The sequence below is a fragment of the Pinus tabuliformis genome, chromosome 1_2 (assembly GCF_031772625.1).
Source record: "Pinus tabuliformis cultivar Carrire ecotype Pingquan chromosome 1_2, CPIR1, whole genome shotgun sequence".
NCBI lineage: Eukaryota > Viridiplantae > Streptophyta > Pinopsida > Pinales > Pinaceae > Pinus > Pinus tabuliformis.
The window spans coordinates 1,329,133,828-1,329,153,501 of NC_142298.1; positions in this window are offsets into that span (position 1 = coordinate 1,329,133,828).

Genomic DNA, 19,674 nt, shown 5'->3' on the forward strand with positions numbered 1-19,674 from the left:
TCTTGAAGTTAAGGGATGCTGACATGGCTGCCATGAGGAAGAAAATCAAACTCCCAGCCACCATGCACCCTCAAACAGATGAAGTAGCCCAACAAAGGCAGGAGAAAGACACCACAGATTTGTTGATCTCCATTTATAAAGAGCTTGTTCAAGCACAAGAGAAATTAGGAGAATCAAAGGCTGCAAAGGCAGCATTGCAAGCAGCATTAAAACAAAGAGAAGAGGGTCAGACCTCTCAGCCTCCTCCTCAAATCATAAATCTTGAGGAAACTGCTCCTATCACTGCTCCTCCTCCTCAACAGACTGAACAAACAGCAACATCTACTTCAGCAGTGCCAACAACTACAGAGCAGGCCCAAAGCCTGGATATGCAAAAGCTGAAGAATGAAATCCAAATCCTGGAAGCTCAAATGATAGAGTTAAATGAGACCAGGGATAAGTTGGCCAAGGTAAATGACAGACATGATAAATCAAAGAGAGAAGTGGCAGAAAAGGGCAGGGAAATCAAAGCCCTCAAAGACAAGATCAAAGAGCTAGAGAATGAGCTCAAGTTAGACAAGGTGGTGGCTGAGCTTAAAATAGTGCTGTGGGCTAACATTGGTCAATCTATCAATGTGCAATGGCCATATATTGAGACAATCCATGAGCAATTAGAGCTCATCCCAAAGGCACAGAAGGAGATTTACAGATCAAGAGCTTCATTGGGCAATATGCCTGAAGTGGCCACCAGAATGATCAATGTACTTAACCATAGAACAAGTTCTCAGTTGGCTACCATGGGAATTACAAACAGAACTGAGACTATCCAAATGGTCAAAAGGGTTCTCACACTGAGAAACTTAGTGCAGACATTGGAGAGAAGAACCCAGGATATGCAGACTGAGGTGAACAAGTTTTTGGAAAAGTTTCAAGTGTTAGAAAGCAGAGGACTCCCTGGCTTACTGAACAGCGCAGGGAGATTGTTCACACATGACCAGTATGCTAAAAGGGTCAATACATTTGCCACTAGCCAGATCAGTGATAAGCCCAGCACCTCAGAGGAAACAGGGCCAGCCACAGGACAGTCTCTTTACGACAGAGTCGAGAATCTGTTTTTTATAGTGAATGAGATCAATCACCTGTTTGGGGTGGCTCCCAATTTCTTCAAGTACACAGAGGCAGAGGAGACAATGGATGCTATTCTCAGGCATCAACTCCCTACGCAAGAATGGTGGACAAACGCAATACAGAAGATTTTGTAAACAGGGAGTCACTTAACAATTTTGTTTCTTAAAAATATCAGTGGTCATGCAAAGCAAAGTTTAACAAAATCAGCATGCACGACGGATTAAAGCTGAGCCAACTCAGCAGATGGATCAGCCAACAAAGCAGAGATAGAAGACTACAGCTGGCAGGGCCGAGAAAATATAGCGCAGCAAGAAATAAAGGCGCATTTATCAGCATTAAAGCTAAGCGTTGCAACCGACTCAATAACCTCCAAAGGTCAAAATTATCCTCTGATAGACATAAAGGGCATTTATGCTGCATTTAAAGTTGTAATAACTTCTTCTCTACTTTTTGAACAAATTTATGAAGATATTTTCTCTCTCAGATGACTCAATGCCTGAGATATTTTGTATACGCATTCCTATAAAGCCCCCTTCGCATGAGCTTGCAAGGGTTGTTGTTGATTTCTCCTGAAGAAGTTCTTATGCTGTAATCCTTTCAGAAGTTAATAAAGAAAGCAATGGAATTTCTCGGATTTCTGAGGTGTTGGATGCGTTCTGGTGTCTGTTGATAACTGCTGGATTCCTGTGTATTTCACCATACAATAAGTCTCTGTATCTCTCTCTGTCAATTAGTTGTTTTGTTAAAATCCATATATGTTATCTGATTTCAATACTAAGCAACAAGGAAAAAGAATAACTTTCAGGATTTATTCACTGAGTACCCTGAGTTCAATCTGTGTTGTTTATGAATGTTTTCTTCAGCTGTAATCTAGATAAGTGTAATTCTTAATTGCTGCACTTTCAGAATACACCTTTCACAGTGGCCTTTGTCACAGGAATTCAAGTTTTGCTCCTGTGCAGTGTGTTCACCTTCACCTCACCAACTTAATAGAAAATTCTTAATTGCTTTCTGTTGGTTGACATACATCACCATTTAAGCTAATTTTGTTTGTCTAAAATACACAATAGGCCCTGCAGTTTGAACACCACCAATCCAGCGTATCAGATCATTTCACAACTCCAGACTCCAGTGCCCAATGGTATTACACTATCTAAACACTATATCATAAGACCTAAAAGAAATCCTTCAACCAAAACATAAACCAAAACCTGAGCATAATAGCTAGCCTAAAACACCATCATAACAGAGACAAATCATAAAGAGAGAGCCCTCTCTGATCACAGTTTGTCTAGAAGCTGTGATCCAAAGATTGGTTAGTGGTTACCCCGGCCATATTCCCTTGGGAGTCATAGGGAACAACCTGGGTGTTAACACATGTAATATATTATCTGAGCTAAGGCTTAATAGGTTCTGAACTGCACTATTCTCCCATCAAGAAATTAGCTTTGACAGCTATCCATGCTATCCATCAACTTAGAAATTATATTTTTCTTCGAAAAACTTTTGTCTTAGCAACCGTAAATCCATTTTAGTTTGTTCTCAGCAAGAGAGAGATTGGGGGGAAATATAATAGATGGATTGTCATTTTTCAAGAATTCGACCTCAAATTCATGTTGGCTAAGCCTAAGAAATCTTTAGTATTTGCAGATTTGATCTCAGAGTTTCCTTGTGAGGAAGAAATTTTTTATGCGGAAACTTTTCCCGATGAACATCTATTTCTTATTTCCTCACAAGATCCTTTGTATGGGAATATTATTATATATCTCTAGAATTCGAAGTTTTCGCTCTCTTTTTCCAAGGATGAACATAGAAAATTATGTCACCTCGCTAAGAGATATATTATTATAGGTGACACTTTATATCATTGCAGGGTTGATTCAATCCTTAGATGTTTTTTTAACCTTAGAACAAGCTGAGTATGTGCTTAATGATTACCATAGTGGAGCTTGTGTTGGTCATCTATCTGGGCTGGCAACAACCCAATTTGTTTTTCTTGTTGGCTACGTTTGTCCTTCAATCTTGAAGGATTGTATTGAAGTGGTCAAGATATGCCATCCCTCTCAGGTTTATACTTGGAAAATGTGTGCACATCCAACTCCATTTTTCCATGTGATTGCCATTAGTCCTTTCACAAAGTGGGGTATTGATTTTACTACTTGTAATCTGCTTTCGGCAGGAAATAAAAAGTATATCATCGTAGTTGTAGGCTAATTTACTAAGTGGGCTGAGGCTATGCCTACTTTCAAGAATGATGGTGAAACAACAACCTTGTTTCTCTTCAATCAAGTTATTTCCCGGTTTGGTATTCCTAAAGAGATTGTCACTGACCATGGCAGTCATTTCCAAAATCAAATGATGTCTGAATTGGCTCCCAGGTTTGGTTTCCTGCAAGAGCATTCATCTCTTTATTATCCTCAAGCCAATGGTGTTATAGCTCCAAATCTCACTCTTATGGTTTGTGATGCTGCACTCATGGCCTAGGGCAACCCCTCCTTCCAGACCTGGTCCTAAAATTTAAAAAACAGTGTTTTATCCCTTATACGCGACATTGCCCTGAGTTAAACGCGTGTACACGCGGGTCTGTGTATACCCAACCCGCGTGTATGTATTAAAACACTTAAAAAAATAAATAATTCCTTATTTTCAGGCGGAGATCGCGGGTTTTACCTGCTGATCACCTGTTAGTGCCCGTGGCCCAACTGTTCCCAACCAACTCCTAACTAAAAAACTACTTTGGAGATGGTATAAAAAGACATCAAAGGGAAGGCCTAAGGGGGGAGAGGAAAGAAGAGCAAGATTATTATGCTGAGATTTTCCCCTTAGACCAGGTCTGAAGTCCTTGGTGCCTTCTGCACTTCCCCCATTTTGCATAGGAAACCCTTGTTTCCATGTGTATTGGTGATCATTCATCCTTTATATCACCATTGAGTAAGACTTGGAAGGAGCTCTTGTTGGAGGCTTGAGGCTGGAATGAATCCGGGAGGAAGCTTTGCTTGGAGCCTGCTGAAGGTGTTTCAGGTGAAATCTTTCCGTTATATGTACTTTACTTGCCTTTATATAAAGAAACATGTCTTGGTTCCCGAAACAATCTTTCTTTGTGCTTATGAGATTCTTGTCTTGAATTCTTATGCAAGTAGTTACTTAAAGATTTTGATAACTAACTTTATAGCATGAAGATGGTTTTCATATAAGTATTTGTCCATGTACTTCTGTGTTCTTTGATTTGTTTGTTTTACAGGTCAAAGGAGAAGAAGGGAACTCCAAGAAGGGTTTGGACCCTAAAGGCCTTCTCGAACGTAGGACCTTAGGTACGTACCCTAAACATTAGAATTTGCTTACAGTAAAGATAATGGCTGTGTGTGTGTTTCTTTGAATAAGCAATTTTCAGTCTGGTAGAGTCTCAACCCAAAGGACCCTAGGGGTACTTTCCCCTCAACCAGAATTGGCGACTCCACTGGGGAACAACACTCTTGTTTTTCCTAGTTTGGGTAGTCTTCAAGCCAATCAAAGCTCAGCCCCTCTATTTGTTGGCTCTGACTGTCTGATCTGTTCTTGAACTCTAAGCTTTTCCAGTTTTTTCAGTCTGTGTTTTTTATTTTTCTTGAAAATCTTCAGATACGCTGTTATGAAACCAGCTCACAAAAAGATAGAAAAGAGAGATCCACGCCTTAGAATTCAGCCTCTTCGAGGGGGCAACCTCCTTTACATTACATAAATGAACAATTATTGGATGATACAAATGACAAAACCTCCTTTCTATATATAGGAGTCTAAGGAGTCACAATATAATCCAGCCGACCTAACAATAATAATATAAAGCCACAAAAATAACAATAGAGGGATTCTATGGGGCACAGAAATAACAATATGGGGGTAATAGGGGCACAACAATATAAATAAGGGGTATAACTACAATAGTAATGGGGTAATCACTAGTATTATAGGGACCCAACATGCCCCTCTCCTTCAAAAAAGTGTTGTCCTCAACGCTTGAGTAGTTCTGGATACTTCTGCATAAAATTCTCATCCTCCCATGTGGAATCTTCAGCGGATAAGTTCTTCCACTTGATAAGATACTCTGAAATTGATCGATTTCGTAGCTGTCGAGTTCTTGTTTCTGTGACTGCTTCCGGTTCCAATATAATTTTTCCTTCCTCGTCAAGTTCTGGCAATATTGTTTGAATTGGGAGCTTGTCACCTATAACCTTCTTTAAACATGAAACATGGAAAACTGGGTGCAATCGAGAAGCTGCAGGAAGCTCCAATTTGTATGCCATAGTACCAATCTTTTGCAACACCTTGTACGGACCATAATACTTTGGTGATAATTTATTATCCTTCTTAGCTTGCTTTAGGGACATTTGCTTATATGGTTGTAGCCGTAGGAATACCCAATCACCTACATCAAAACTTCTTTCACTGCGATGTTGATCTGCCTGTTGTTTCATTCTATTTTGTGCCAACACGAGGTTATCCTTTAAGAGTTGGAGGACTTGTTGTTGATGTTCGATGTGATGTTCCACTGCCTGAACCTTAGAATTTTCTCTTAAATATGATGTGATGGATGGTGGTTGATACCCATAAAGTGCCATAAATGGGGTCATTTTTGTTGCTGTATGGAAGGAAGTGTTATACCACCATTCAGCCAGAGGCAACCATTTGACCCATTGTGTCTGTTTATCAGATACAAAGCAACGAAGATATCCTTCCAAACATTTGTTTACTATCTCAGTTTGCCCATCAGATTGAGGATGATAAGATGAGCTATGAGCTAACTGAGTACCAAGACAAGAAAATAATTCTGTCCAAAAATTTCCAGTGAAAATGGGATCTCTGTCACTTACAATAATCTTTGGGTTTCCATGTAGCTTTTGAACTGTTTCCATAAATGCAGTAGAAACTGTACTGGCTTTAAATGGATGTGATAATGCACAAAAGTGTGCATACTTGGTAAGTCTGTCAACTACCACCATGATGACACTCTTTCCCTCAGACTTGGGTAAACCTGTGATAAAATCCATTGAAACCTCCTCCCAACGTTGGCTTGGAATGGATAAAGGTTGTAATAGACCCGGTGTCTTAATTGTTTCAACTTTATTTTGCTGGCAAACCAAACATTCCGCCACAAACTTTTGAATATCTGATTTAAGGCCATCCCAAAAAAATTCCTTCTTAACCCTGTGGTAAGTTTTTAAAAATCCTGAGTGCCCTCCTAAGGGAGAAGTGTGCAATTCCATAAGAATCTTTTGTTTTAGCTGGGAATTCTTACAGAGGTATAAGCGATCTTTGTACCATAACGAATCATTTTGCCAGCTAAATGTATCAGAAGTACTGGAATCTTGTTGTAGCTTTCGAATAAGTGCCCACACTTCTTCGTCATTCTTCCATTCCTCCCTTGCTTCGTTTATCCAATCTGGTTGGATAATAGAAATGGCACACAACAATGCTTCCACATCCTCATCCTTTCTTGAGAGTGCATCTGCCACCACATTTTGCTTCCCTTTTTTGTAGATGATTTCAAAGTCATAACCCAACATCTTTGTGACCCACTTTTGTTGCTCTTCAGAGGATAATCTTTGTTCTAAAAAGTATTTAAGGCTATCATGATCCGTTTTTACCTTGAAGTGTCTTCCCATTAGGTAGGGTCGCCATTTCTTAAGTGCATGGAGTATTGCCAACATTTCCTTCTCATAAATAGCTTTGCTTAAAAACTTTCCCTTGATTGGACGACTTTCAAAAGCAATGGGTCTTTCATCTTGCATTAGAACAGCACCAATTCCATTTCCTGAAGCATCACATTCCACAATAAAGGTTTTTGTGAAGTCCGGTGTAGCTAAGACCGGTGCTTGGCACATTGCCTCTTTAAGATGTTCAAAGGCCTTTGTTGCTTCCGGAGTCCATGAAAATGAATCTTTCTTCAATAATGTTGTTAGAGGTGCTGCTATTCTCCCATAATTCTTAACAAACTTGCGATAATACCCTGTCAACCCAAGAAATCCTCGCAGATGCTTTATGGATGTGGGGATTTTCCATTCCTTAATGGCTTTAATTTTGCTAGGGTCTACCTTAACTCCTTCATGAGATACAATATGACCCAAATATTCCACCTCCTGGACTCCAAAGAAACATTTGGATCTTTTTGCATATAATTGTTTCTCCTCCAATAGTTGTAGCACCCTGTCAACATGTTCAACATGATCCTTCCAAGACTTGCTGTAGATTAGTATATCATCAAAAAATACTAACACAAATTTTCTAAGGAATGGTTTGAAAATTGAATTCATCAAACCTTGAAATGTTGAAGGTGCATTGGTAAGGCCAAAAGGCATGACCAAAAATTCATAATGACCCTCATGAGTTCTAAATGCCGTTTTCGGAATGTCTTCAATCTTCATTCTGATTTGATGATATCCTGAACGAAGATCCAACTTGGTGAAGTAAATTGATCCATGCAATTCATCCAGTAATTCATCAATAACAGGAATGGGGAACTTATCTTTAATAGTGAGCTTGTTGAGCTCCCTATAATCCGGACACATGCGCCATGATCCATCCTTCTTGTGCACCAATACTACTGGAGCTGAGAAAGAACTTTGACTCGGTTGAATTATACCAGCCTCTAGCATTTCTGCAACCATACGTTCAATTTCACTTTTTTGGACATAGGGATATCTGTACGGCCTGATGTTTGGAGGAACACTTCCTGGAATCAGATGAATAGCATGATCATGATCACGCATAGGTGGGAGACCTTTGGGAGTCTCAAATACCTTGGAATGATTGTCCAGGACTTTTTGGAGATCTGGAGAAATAGATGATTCCAATGTGGAAACATCTAGCGAACATAATTGTGCAATTACACCTCTTTGCTCCTTTTTTAGAAGCTTTGTCATGCCATTAGAGCTGATTATCTTTCCTGGTTTCCCTGCAATACCCCTTAATTCAACTTCCTTTCCTTCCACAGAAAATTTCATGAAAAGTTCTTGAAAATTAAAAGCTATTGTACCCAAGGATTGTAGCCATTGGACTCCTAGTACAACATCAGCACCTCCCATTGGAATGGAAAGCATTGGGCTAGTCAATACATATTCTCCCATGGATAGCTTGATATTATGGCACTTTCCAGAACAATTTATTGTTCCTCCATTTGCAATCATCACTTGACACTCTGGTGCTGGATATAGGAAGCAATTCAATTCTTTTGCTACCCTACAATGAATAAAATTGTGGGTGCTTCCTGAATCAATCAACACTATTACCTTTTTCTTCTTGATTTGTCCTTCTATCTTGATGGTTTGAGGAGTGGTAATTCCCGCCAATGCATTACAAGATATGGTCGGATTTATTTGTTCTTCATCTAGGCTTTGTTCCTGGAATATATCCTCTTCTTTTGACCTTTCTTGCTCCTTTTCTTCTTCCTCTTCACAATCTATGTAGAATAATTTCTTCTCAGCACACTTATGACCTTTTGTGTATTTGCTATCACAATTGTAACAAAGCCCTTTTGCTCTTTTTTCTTCCAATTGTTGTGGTGTCAACCTTGTAGGTTGTGGAAGACTATGGGCAACAACACTTCCGTCTTTATAGTTGTGAGTGGTATGCTTCCTAGTTGCCATAATTTTGCTTTCCATTTTTCTTGCTAACCTGAATGCCTTCTCTAATGAATCAGGTTCCCAAAGGCGCACATCATGTTGGATATTATCCTTTAAAGACCCTATGAACACATCAATCCTATGCTCCTCTGGAATATCTTTTACCCTTATGTTCAATTTTTGGAACTCCTCAATGTGCTCCATTATTGAACCCTTTTGTTTGAGACTTATCAATTGGCTAAAAAAAGTGTTGCTTTTTGTATCCTCATAATGTGCTATCAATTCTTCCGTAAAAATTGCCCAAGTGATAAATTGTTTACGAGAACAAAGCCATTGATACCATACAAACTGATTTGGTTCCAAATATAAAGTTGCCATACGTACCTTTTGTGTGTTTTGCACATTATTGAGATCGAAGAATTGCTCCATCTGTAATATCCATGTGGCGGGATCCTTGCCATCAAACTTCCTCATATCGATTTTTGGAACATGGTGAGTCTTCGATCCAACATTAGAGTCTATGGAATCATGATTAACATTTCTTTTGTTCTCATCATGAGTTTCCTTTACTACCTTTTCACCATTAGTGACCCTTTCTTGTAGCAACTTCTTCAATTCATCCATCTTATCATCCATGCCATCAAATTTAGCGTCAATCTTAGCTTCCATGCCATCCATCTTAGCTTCCATTCCCTTTATCTTAGATTCCACGCCATTTACCTTAGATTCCATGCCACTTATCTTAGCTTCTGTTAGCTTTTGTGAGCGTGACATTTGTTGCACTTGTTCTTGTAATTTTGATATATCATGTAGCATTTCTTCCTCTTCTTCATGAGTCATGCTAGAGCTTTCAGGTTCCTTACTAGGTGTTTGCATTTTCTTTCCTCGGGGCATCAGTTACCGATAATAATGCTTTACTATGCCCTTTGAATTCCGTTAAACCAAGCTTACACAAAAATTAAAAAAAAAAACTACACACCTTTTTTCACTTTATAGAAGCCTGATATTGAATCTGATGTATCTCTGTAATTTCGAATCATCCAATTCTGAAATTGCTACCTGTAGTAGCCTTCTGCGTCCTCTTTCCAATGCCACAAGTCTGAGCCAAATTGGATTCTCCAAGGAAGAGTTATGTAAAATCTCCCACAGTGACTTGCTTTTAGACTGGTTCAGTAGAGCGAACTTGTACGACGTGCCACGAGTCACTGTTTCAACCTTTGAATCTGAAACACACGCACAAGAAACTACAGTCCGTCCTCTTTCTGTAACTTTTTACGAAATTTCAATCCGATCCTCAGAGAGAGAGTTATGACGATTTTCCCCAGGTCACCTGTTTTGAATGTAATTCAGGAGTCTGCAAAAAGACCAACTTCCTCAGATCATATCTCCGAAAATATCACGCGAAAAGCTCTGAAATTCGGACCCAAGGTTCAGCGCCAATTCTTCTCAAATGGGTTTTTTTTGAAACTTCTGAAACATCACAGAAAAAAAGTTATAGCGAAAATGCCACGATGACCTGTTTGGAGCAGCGAAACCCTAGAATCCAAAGCTCTGATACCAAATGTTATGAAACCAGCTCACAAAAAGATAGAAAAGAGAGATCCACGCCTTAGAATTCAGCCTCTTCGAGGGGGCAACCTCCTTTACATTACATAAATGAACAATTCTTGGATGATACAAATGACAAAACCTCCTTTCTATATATAGGAGTCTAGGGAGTCACAATATAATCCAGCCGACCTAACAATAATAATATAAAGCCACAAAAATAACAATAGAGGGATTCTATGGGGCACAGAAATAACAATATGGGGGTAATAGGGGCACAACAATATAAATAAGGGGTATAACTACAATAGTAATGGGGTAATCACTAGTATTATAGGGACCCAACATACGTTGTTTTGCTGGATTACAGAAGCGTATATACGCAAGTTGTACTAAGTGAACCCGCGTATACGCAGGTTTCCTCAGTTACAGTAGCGTGTACACGCACTCTGCACATCACTGCAGGCGCATATATTATCTAATTTTCAAGATTTATAAATTTTCTTTTTGCTGAATGTTTGTCTGGTAGTTTGGGTCAGTTTGAAGCAGTCATTTTCCAGTAATAGTCCTCTGTTTAACAGGGGGCATCTTGTTCTGAACTCTTTCTAGTTATAAGGAGTGTCAGTCTTGTTTTCGTTGATTGCAAGCGTCATTGTTTTTTGACACACAAGATTTCTGGTTAAGAATCTTGACTGCTCTGTTTTGGCAGAGTAGGAAGATTGGATTCAATCTTTGTGTTCATTTTGTTTTGGTGACCTTTTGTTTGCTTAACGAAACCATTTTTGTGACCATTTTCTCCTTCGTTTCGGGAAAGTTGTTTGTTACCATTTTCTTGAAACTTGTCTTTTGATCTTTTGGACTTTCACTGCTGCTTTTGATTGTCATGAGCGATTTCAAACGCATTTATTTTTGTTGGGTTTTCATCATTTGAAAGGTGTCAATTCACAAAAGTGTTCGGTTGCCTATTCATCAATCATTGGTGTCAGTATTTTTGAGAGCATTCTTTGAAAAAGACTTCTTGGCTTCATTGAAAGAAAATCTTTTGAAAGTTTTGAGTTTCGCTTTCTTAAACTTGCTTTTCATTTGATTTCCTTTTTTGCGAAGTGAAAGTGCTTTGTGTTTATCTTAGAACTTGTTTTTATTGTTTGGACGAAATGATTGGTAACACATCATCTTCTATCTAAGCATTTCAGTGGCAAGACAAATTTGATAAGGCAGCAACTTTCCTTCTTTGTTTTTAGAGTAGTCTTTAAATCTTGCATCCACATATAGTTCTTGCATTAGGATAGATTTGCATCTCTTTTTAGGCATATATAGTTTTGTTAGTTTTTGTGAGTGTGGATTCTGAAAAGAAAAGGAAAATTTGTTTATATTAGAAGTACCTCTGAACCTCATAGAAATTGCTCTTCATCGAAAACAAAAAGTGCATGTGCATATAGCTAAGTTTTATTAATTTCTTTTGCGTCCATAAAAACACCACAAGTTTCATCTCCATTACCCTGTGACTTAAAGAACAGCCTAATAAAATCAACCGCTAATTAAAATCCACTAGAACTTTTTGTTTTAGTCAGTTACACCAACAAGTTTAGGATTTTAGGGCCTTGGATTAGGCGAGTGGAGAGTTAACTCTTCAAGGCCACATAAAACGTCAAACATAAGAGTCTGAATAACGAGAGTAAATCCAATAGCGTTAGGAAGACCAGGAAAGCTCCGGATCTGGGAGTTAAGCATGAGGGTCTGTGAAGACAGGGAAGAGAGATACCCCCTCTCCTACTTGTCCGAACTTACCTCACGACTGTTCCGCCTGGCTTCTGCGACGAGTTGGTACCCATAGTTGCCTCTCCTAGGGATCTACACAGGTGGCTGTGGAGGGGAATCCCGTGGCACCTGAGGTTGACGTTGTATCACTCTCGACAGTACTACTGGAGGGCACCCTTGCGAAGCTTGGGGGCTTGCACCGGCGCAGGCTGTTGTTAGGAGGTCAGCGTAACTTCCTCTGATACCTTCGCTGATAGGACTGGGCCCTCATCATCCCAGACTATCTTCGGAAGGCCCCTTATTTCACTTTCTCGTATTTTGGTGTCCGGTCCTAATCACCCGGAGCGGAAATACTTGGAAGTTGTTTGACTAGTTGTATCTTTAGGGACTTTATAGTGTGTGCTCTGTGCTTCTAGTTGGCCTAGCTTTCAATTTTTTGAGTCTTTAGTTAGATCATAACAAAAAATTCAAAGTGGCTGACCAATCTCCTAGACGGTCTCGAAGACTTCGTGGTCTTTCACCGCCAAGTTTAGAGCCTTCTCCGAGAAGGCGCAGAGGGAGTACCACCGGTGGGGTTCGTCCTATGCCGGTTGACGCATCGGAGATTGATCCTCCTAGCGGAGGCATTATTGCCCAAGCAAGGCCTGGTACTTCTGAACAAGAGAGGGATAATCCAGTCCTTTCTCGAGTTCTTTTTCAAGCGGAGAATAACGTAGAGGTAGAAGAATTCTCAGAGTCGTTAGGGGCTCCGAATTCTCCCCTACCATTTAGTCATCCAGACGTATTGCAATACGTTGGGACTCCGTCACATAGACCATCAAGTCCAGGTTACGCTACGCGCTTACCATTTATGACCACTACTGGAAGCATGGCTTCTACGAGTGCTACGACTATGCAAACCCCTACATCGGTGCAAGGGGGAGGAACCATTTCCATCCCCTCCACTTCCTTGTTTGGATCTTTTGCGAGCACATCTCTACTTGGGTCTACCTCCATTCTGTCCACGAGTGGAAATGCCCAAACCAATGCTTTTGGTACTGGACTCTTCTCTTTTGGCACCCAATCACAGGGTATTCCATCGGTTCCGTTTAGTGCCGCTACGTCCATGATGGGCGGATCGGCTTCATTCCAGGGTTTTCCTTTCGGAAGTGGTCATATACCACATTCCAACCCGACGGTAGGATCCATGCCTTTTTCTTCTATAGGACAAAGCAGCAATCCTTTCCAAGGTTGGAATAACCCTGGGGTTAGTAGTGCAGGAACTGGGAATCCGTTTATCGGCCAACAAGGGAATAGGCTGTACACCACGGTTAGTTCGTTTCAAAGTATTCCTCCCCTTGCTTCGGCTTGGAATCCATATCAGGGGTTATCAACTCCTTACCATTCTTTAGGAGGAAACTTTGCGGGTTATGGAGGTTATACGGCAAGAGTTGGTCAAACTCTGAATTTTGCTGGACCACAAGGCTTGCCTTTTGGTTCAGCCGGTTCTACTGGTCACTTCGGGCAGCCTGGTGCCTCCCAAATTCCAGGACAATCTTTTTAGAGCTTTGGGAGTTCTGCCCAATCTGGGTGGAATCCCCTAGGTCCTCCTAGGCTTCTGTTTCTAGCAACGTTAAACTTGCCAGATCTCACAAAGTTAACAAATGACCCAATCAGGTATAATCCGGCCTGGCCTTCGGTCCCAACCAAACTCCCTTCGAACATTCCAAAATTCGAAGGGAAGAGTGGTGAGGATCCGGGCGACCACGTAACCACATTCCATCTGTGGTGCTCATCCAACTCCCTCATCGAGGATTCGATTAGGTTGAGACTCTTTTAGCGCACCTTGACTGGTAATGCGGCCAAGTGGTATATATAGTTGCCAGGGGGCAGCTTTACATCCTTCGCCGACTTAGCCAATATTTTCTTAAATCACTTCTAGTTGCCTGTCCGCTATGATGCCGGAACTAAACTTCTGGCCACCTTTCGTCAGGATAAGGCTACCCACATTTCCGATCACATTCAGGAATGGAGATGGAGAAAGAGGCTCATTAAAGATGAAATTCCTTCGGAGTACCGTCTCGAGTGGTTTTTGAAGTCTTTACAACCCGAGATCTCCAAGGATGTCTCCATGTCTGGGGTCTATTCTGAGGAGCAAGCCATTTTTAGGGCCCAACAATTAGAATTGATCTACTCTCAGTCTGGGATCCTACAAAAGTACTTGCCAGATGCTCCTAGATCTAAGGTTGATTTAGCTAAGCCGAAGCCAGGTCTGCACGCGGACAGTATCGTTGGGTCAGTAGACACATCTACAGTGAACTTGTTGAATCAATTGCAGCAGTTGTCTTTGCAAACTGCTTCTAACAACCAAGTCACATTGTATAATCCTCCCGCTTCCCAAACTTCTTCAATTAATGCCGTCCAATCCGATAACCCCAAAGGAAATCAAAGTTCCAATGGGAAAAAGAAAGGATGTGGTAAGAAGAAGAACCAGGATGGGAAGCCCGATGCAAATAAATCCGGCAACAACGCTGGTGGTGGTGGAAATGAGTCGAGAAAGAAAGTCAAGTTTCCTTGCAAGTTATGAAAAGGAGACCATCTAACTCATCTTTGCCCTAGGATTGAAGACGCTCAGCGCTTGTTAGGACAGCAAGGGACTTCTAGTTCGCAAGCTGTGTTAACTAACCCGTTTCCCCAAGGGCAGCAACTTCTTGCTGGCGCGAGTTCGAACCCTGGTACCTCCGCAGGGGGCAACCAGGAAGGGGACAAGTCATTGAATGTTTTCATGATGGGTGCTCACGCTAATGTGGCCACACGGTCACGCGATTATGGTGAAGGTGAGAATTCTAAGGGTAAATCAGTTCCCGAAACTAACAACCCACTTCATATTGAGCGACCTTCTGTTGAGACTATACCTCGGGTGCCGAAAGGTTCCGCTAAACGCGCGACTATCAACCCTAATATTAGGGCAGCCCAGAATTACTCCATTGTGGAGGATCTGGCTCAGAGTCCATGTGCTATGTCTGCGTTAGAGGTTCTCCAGTCATGTCCTGCTCAACGAAGTGCCTTGCTATCGGCAATGGGGGCAGTGGATCCAAGTAACTCCTTAGCTCTCACTTTTGATATGAGTAATGTCAAAAAGAGACTTCCTCATCACATGGCTTTCCAGATAAAGTCTACCTACCAGAAAACGAATATTTTTCGGACGGTTGTAGATGAGGGAGCTTCCACGTGTGTCATGTCTATGTCATGCTGGAAGGCCATTGGATCACCGTCGGTTGTTCCTTCACCCACCCTATTGACAGCATTTGATGGTCATTCTCATAGGCCATACGGGATTATCCCGGCTTTTCCTGTATGTGTTGGAGGAAAGGTCGTTAATATTGAAGTAGAGGTCATAGACGCTAACCTAGACTATAATCTCCTATTAGGAAGGAACTGGGTATACGAGATGGAAGCCATGGTTTCGACTCTATTTCGTGTCATTTGCTTTCCTCATGAGGGGAAAATCGTTAAGGTTAACCAATTGGACTATTGTCCAGTTGATCCTCAAGCAAACTCTGACTCTACTATTCCTCTAGTGGGTAACCCCCGTCCGCCTACCAAGAGTCTAGGAGTCGGGATGTACTCTTCATTGATGGGTACGTTTAATCTTCCCCCTCCTACAGCTGGTATAGATATAATTTCATCCTCCAGGGATCCTTTACGGAGAGAGTTTGTCCAAACTCCTTATTCTTCGAATCCTAGAATCTTAGCTTCATCTGTGACCACATCAGGTGACGACAAGGTGGGTGGAATAGAATCTCTTATATCTACAGTAGAACCTAGATGTGAATCTATCGATAACTATGTAGATAACCATTCTACTATTTCCTCTGGGAAAGAAATAGATGGTGATGTGGCTCATTTTCGGACCCTTGATTCCACCTCTGCATTGGATTGCTCGGATATTGTTTTTCCATCGGATGAAGCGGTATTCGAAGCAATGACGGTCGTAGATCGACCTTTGGAAGATTTACATCGTCGGTTACACTTTCATTCCCCTGTGCATGAAGTAGAATCTCAGTTCTCCAGTTCGACTAGTGATGTTTGTACGGTTCCTTTGGCTCCAACACATTTATTTGCCGAAGAGAGTATATTGATTGGTTCGATCGTCGTACCTATAAACATCCCTAGGAGTAAATTGGCGGAGCCCCCTGACGGGCTCTACCTCAAGAAGTACTTTGCTTAGTTTTACCAGGCAATGACTTCTTTGTACTTTATGTATATATTTATACATATATCGTCGAGCGTTTTCTGATATCAGTGCTTTTTGGTCTGTTGTGACAGGTGCTGATGGATGATTTGGTCTATTTTGGGTTCGCCGATGGTGCTAGTCGACACACTCGGAATCTTGCTTCCGCAGCTTGGGTACTTTATTATCCAACTGGTCAATTGATGGTATCAAGAGGTGTGTGTATCGGTCCTGCTCTCTTATGGGATCGACTCGTTGGTAGTATATCTTGATTCTCAATTGATAGTGTCTCAATTAAATAGCATTTATCGGGTTAGGGATCCATTATTATATCGTCAATATTTAAGGGTGAGGTTGTTGCAAAGATCATTTATTTACATTAATTATTTGCACATTCCAAGATCTCAGAATTGGTTAGCTGATTCTATCGCTAATCAAGCATTAGACTGGCATATCAATCATTCATCATCATAAAATCATACATCAAAAATTCAAACTGTATATATATATATATATATATATATATATATATATATATATATATATATATATATATATATATATATATATATATATATATATATATATATATATATATATATATATACATATATATCATAAAACGCCTCGAGTGTACATATGTGTCCAAAAATATACAAAATTGGGACTCAAATGCCCATAATCATGTCAGGCATATCTAACGCCTCGGCTCAGGATGAGCGTCTAAGTATGTCACTATAGCGTTGGCCACGCGCCGAAAGACGCGAACCCAGTCACGTGGCATGCCAACCACATGACGTTGCATATCCGGAGGAAGGTCCTCTATCTCGGCCATCGGTACTCGGCAGCTCAGTCTCGCCAAGTGTCGTTGGACGTTGTTCAGGGTCCGTTCCGTATCCGCAGCCGCCTCTTCGGCTCCTCGGCCACGCCGTCCATGCCGCGGGAATCCATCTGGTCGTACAGGCCCAATGTCTGGAACATGATCATCATATTAGTCATTTGAATCTCATCAAAAAATATTTTTCAAAATTCATCATTATATTTGAAAAATCCAAAAAATCATAAAATAATAAAAAAAAAATTCTTACCAATCTCGCCCCATGCTGCATCCGGTGGTAACACTAGATCAGGATCTCCTCGGAAATCCAGCCCAGCATAGGGGTAGTCATCCACGGCGATGATCTGCTGCTCCCACCAGGCAAAGAAGTCATCGTCAAATGCATTCCTTGGGACTTCCCCACCCCCCAGACGTTTCATCAAGTCAGCCCACCGGCCCATGCGTGGATCACGTGGACTACTGATGGCAACTGCTACCCTGGGGCGGAGTGCGGGAACCTTCTCGAAGAAGAAAGTGCACAAGATGGTTCCGAACCCAAAGTTCTTGGTCTGTCCCCTCCTGATAGAAGTGAGTTGTTCCTTCATGTTGGCAAGGAGAGGAGTACACCAGTCAAACACAGTAGTGAGACAGTCCACTGCCACGCTCATGGTTACCCATGATGCCTGATGTAGTGAGGATGATCCGTTCACTCGAGCTATGGTGAACAAGATTATCCTGAGTGACAAACTCGCCACATGTGGAATAGAGATCTGGCTCCCGACCTTCCGATGACCTGGGCAGTAAATCTGTACATAGTCATCTACACTGAGGCTATTCCGTGTCCTGCCCCGCGAATGTACTACCTCTCCCCTTCGGGAAAGGCCCGTGATAAAATATATATCTTCCACTTCTATCCTAAGTGGCATCTGATCAATCACAAATGCGTCCTCATCGACATCCCAATAATCAATGAGCCTCTCGAGCAGATGCGTGTTTGCTTTCATATTTGGAAATTTGAAGAATTTAAGCAACCCGCATCCCCGTAGGGCATCTAATGCCTCATCATTGCCCATAACTTCATTATCCACGGCTGAGTGCTCTTTTTCACGCCATGTGATAGTCATCCTGGAAGAAAAAATCATTTTCATCCGTTAGTTTTGTTTATAAAATTAGTTCGCTGCGCACACGCAGGTTCATATATACACAGTCGCGTGTAGGGCCGTCATATACGCGAGTTCTATATGGCCAACCCACGTGTACGCCGCGAAAGAATTTTTTGCAAAAATCCAACGGTAAAACATCAACTAAAATTCCTAAAAACTATCACAATTAATTACAAGACAAGTTTGAGGCTTACCTGGAAGTTTTCGGCAAGTTTGAACGGTTGAATTGGTCACAGGGAAGTTTGCTCCTTTTGCTCCACAATTTTGGCTCTCCAAGTCAAATGGTGAAAATGGTGAGTCAAAAATGCCTTTTATAAGTTTTGAAAATGCAAAATTTTTTCAAAATTTTATTTTATTTTGCCTCATGTGACTTTTAACTTGGGAGCTTGGAATGCCGAGTTTGGTTTTTTTTTCAGGACATCTTGGACATTTTTCGACAGTTCGAGACGGTTCCATGACCGCTGACCCGTCATGGCAGGTATCGTGTTTTCACTGGCATATAGGTTAGGGACACCATTTTTTCCGTTGCATTATGCATACTAGCCTCCATCTGACCGATACATCTGCCATAGGGTCCACCCCATCGTGTTATGGTTCATAATCCATTTTCACTCGCCGATTCTTTAAATCATGACACGATGGTAGAGCCATCCCTTTACATGGGCATCGTAGTTAGCACCTCACTGACATTTGTTGCCCATGCTGCTTCATTTTGAGTAGGCTCGGGAGTCCTCTGTAGTCCCGCCATGACTTATGCGTTGAAGACTCATTCCCCTTTGCTTCTTCGCTTCGTTCTGGCCTTATACCCTAGAGGCTCCTATGTGTGTTGAGTTGTACTTCTGCATTGCATGTTGACAATTTGCACCTTTTTGCCTAGAGGCGGCTTCACTTGGACTCGTGTTTAAGCCAACTTTTGACCATGACGTCTGCAAAATCAACCTTGCATACCTTTGACTTCTGCAGCTTGACATACCTAGATCCGTGGAAAGAACATACCTCTGAGTGTCACTGACCAGTTTTCACCTCCCTGCATTGAGCATAGGAATGTTCCCTTCCCAGGAACTAGATCATCTGTTTCACCGACACTCGTTCTTTCCACTGTACCATAGCATTATTTTATTCTTTTTCCGGCTTAACAGAAAAAGACAAAAAAATTAAATATTCCAAAAAGAGCGGGAACAGGGACATTATTTCCATTTATTGTTGGCAGCTAGAGTCAGTCATGTCGCCCTTGAACAAAGCACTCAAAACAAAGTCTCCTCCGCATCGGTGGGATTTAGTTTGACTTATGTATGCCATAACCTTGTTATTGAGTCAGTTCTCCCCCGATTGGTTATCTCTTCCAATCATATGGAGGGTTCATTCGTGCCTCCTGCATGGCGAACTTATACAGAGTCATCATATGCTGCCACATAGTCACATTGAGTCGTGCTTTTGTTCAAGGGAAGTTAGCCTGAGTCGGCCTCTCTGCAG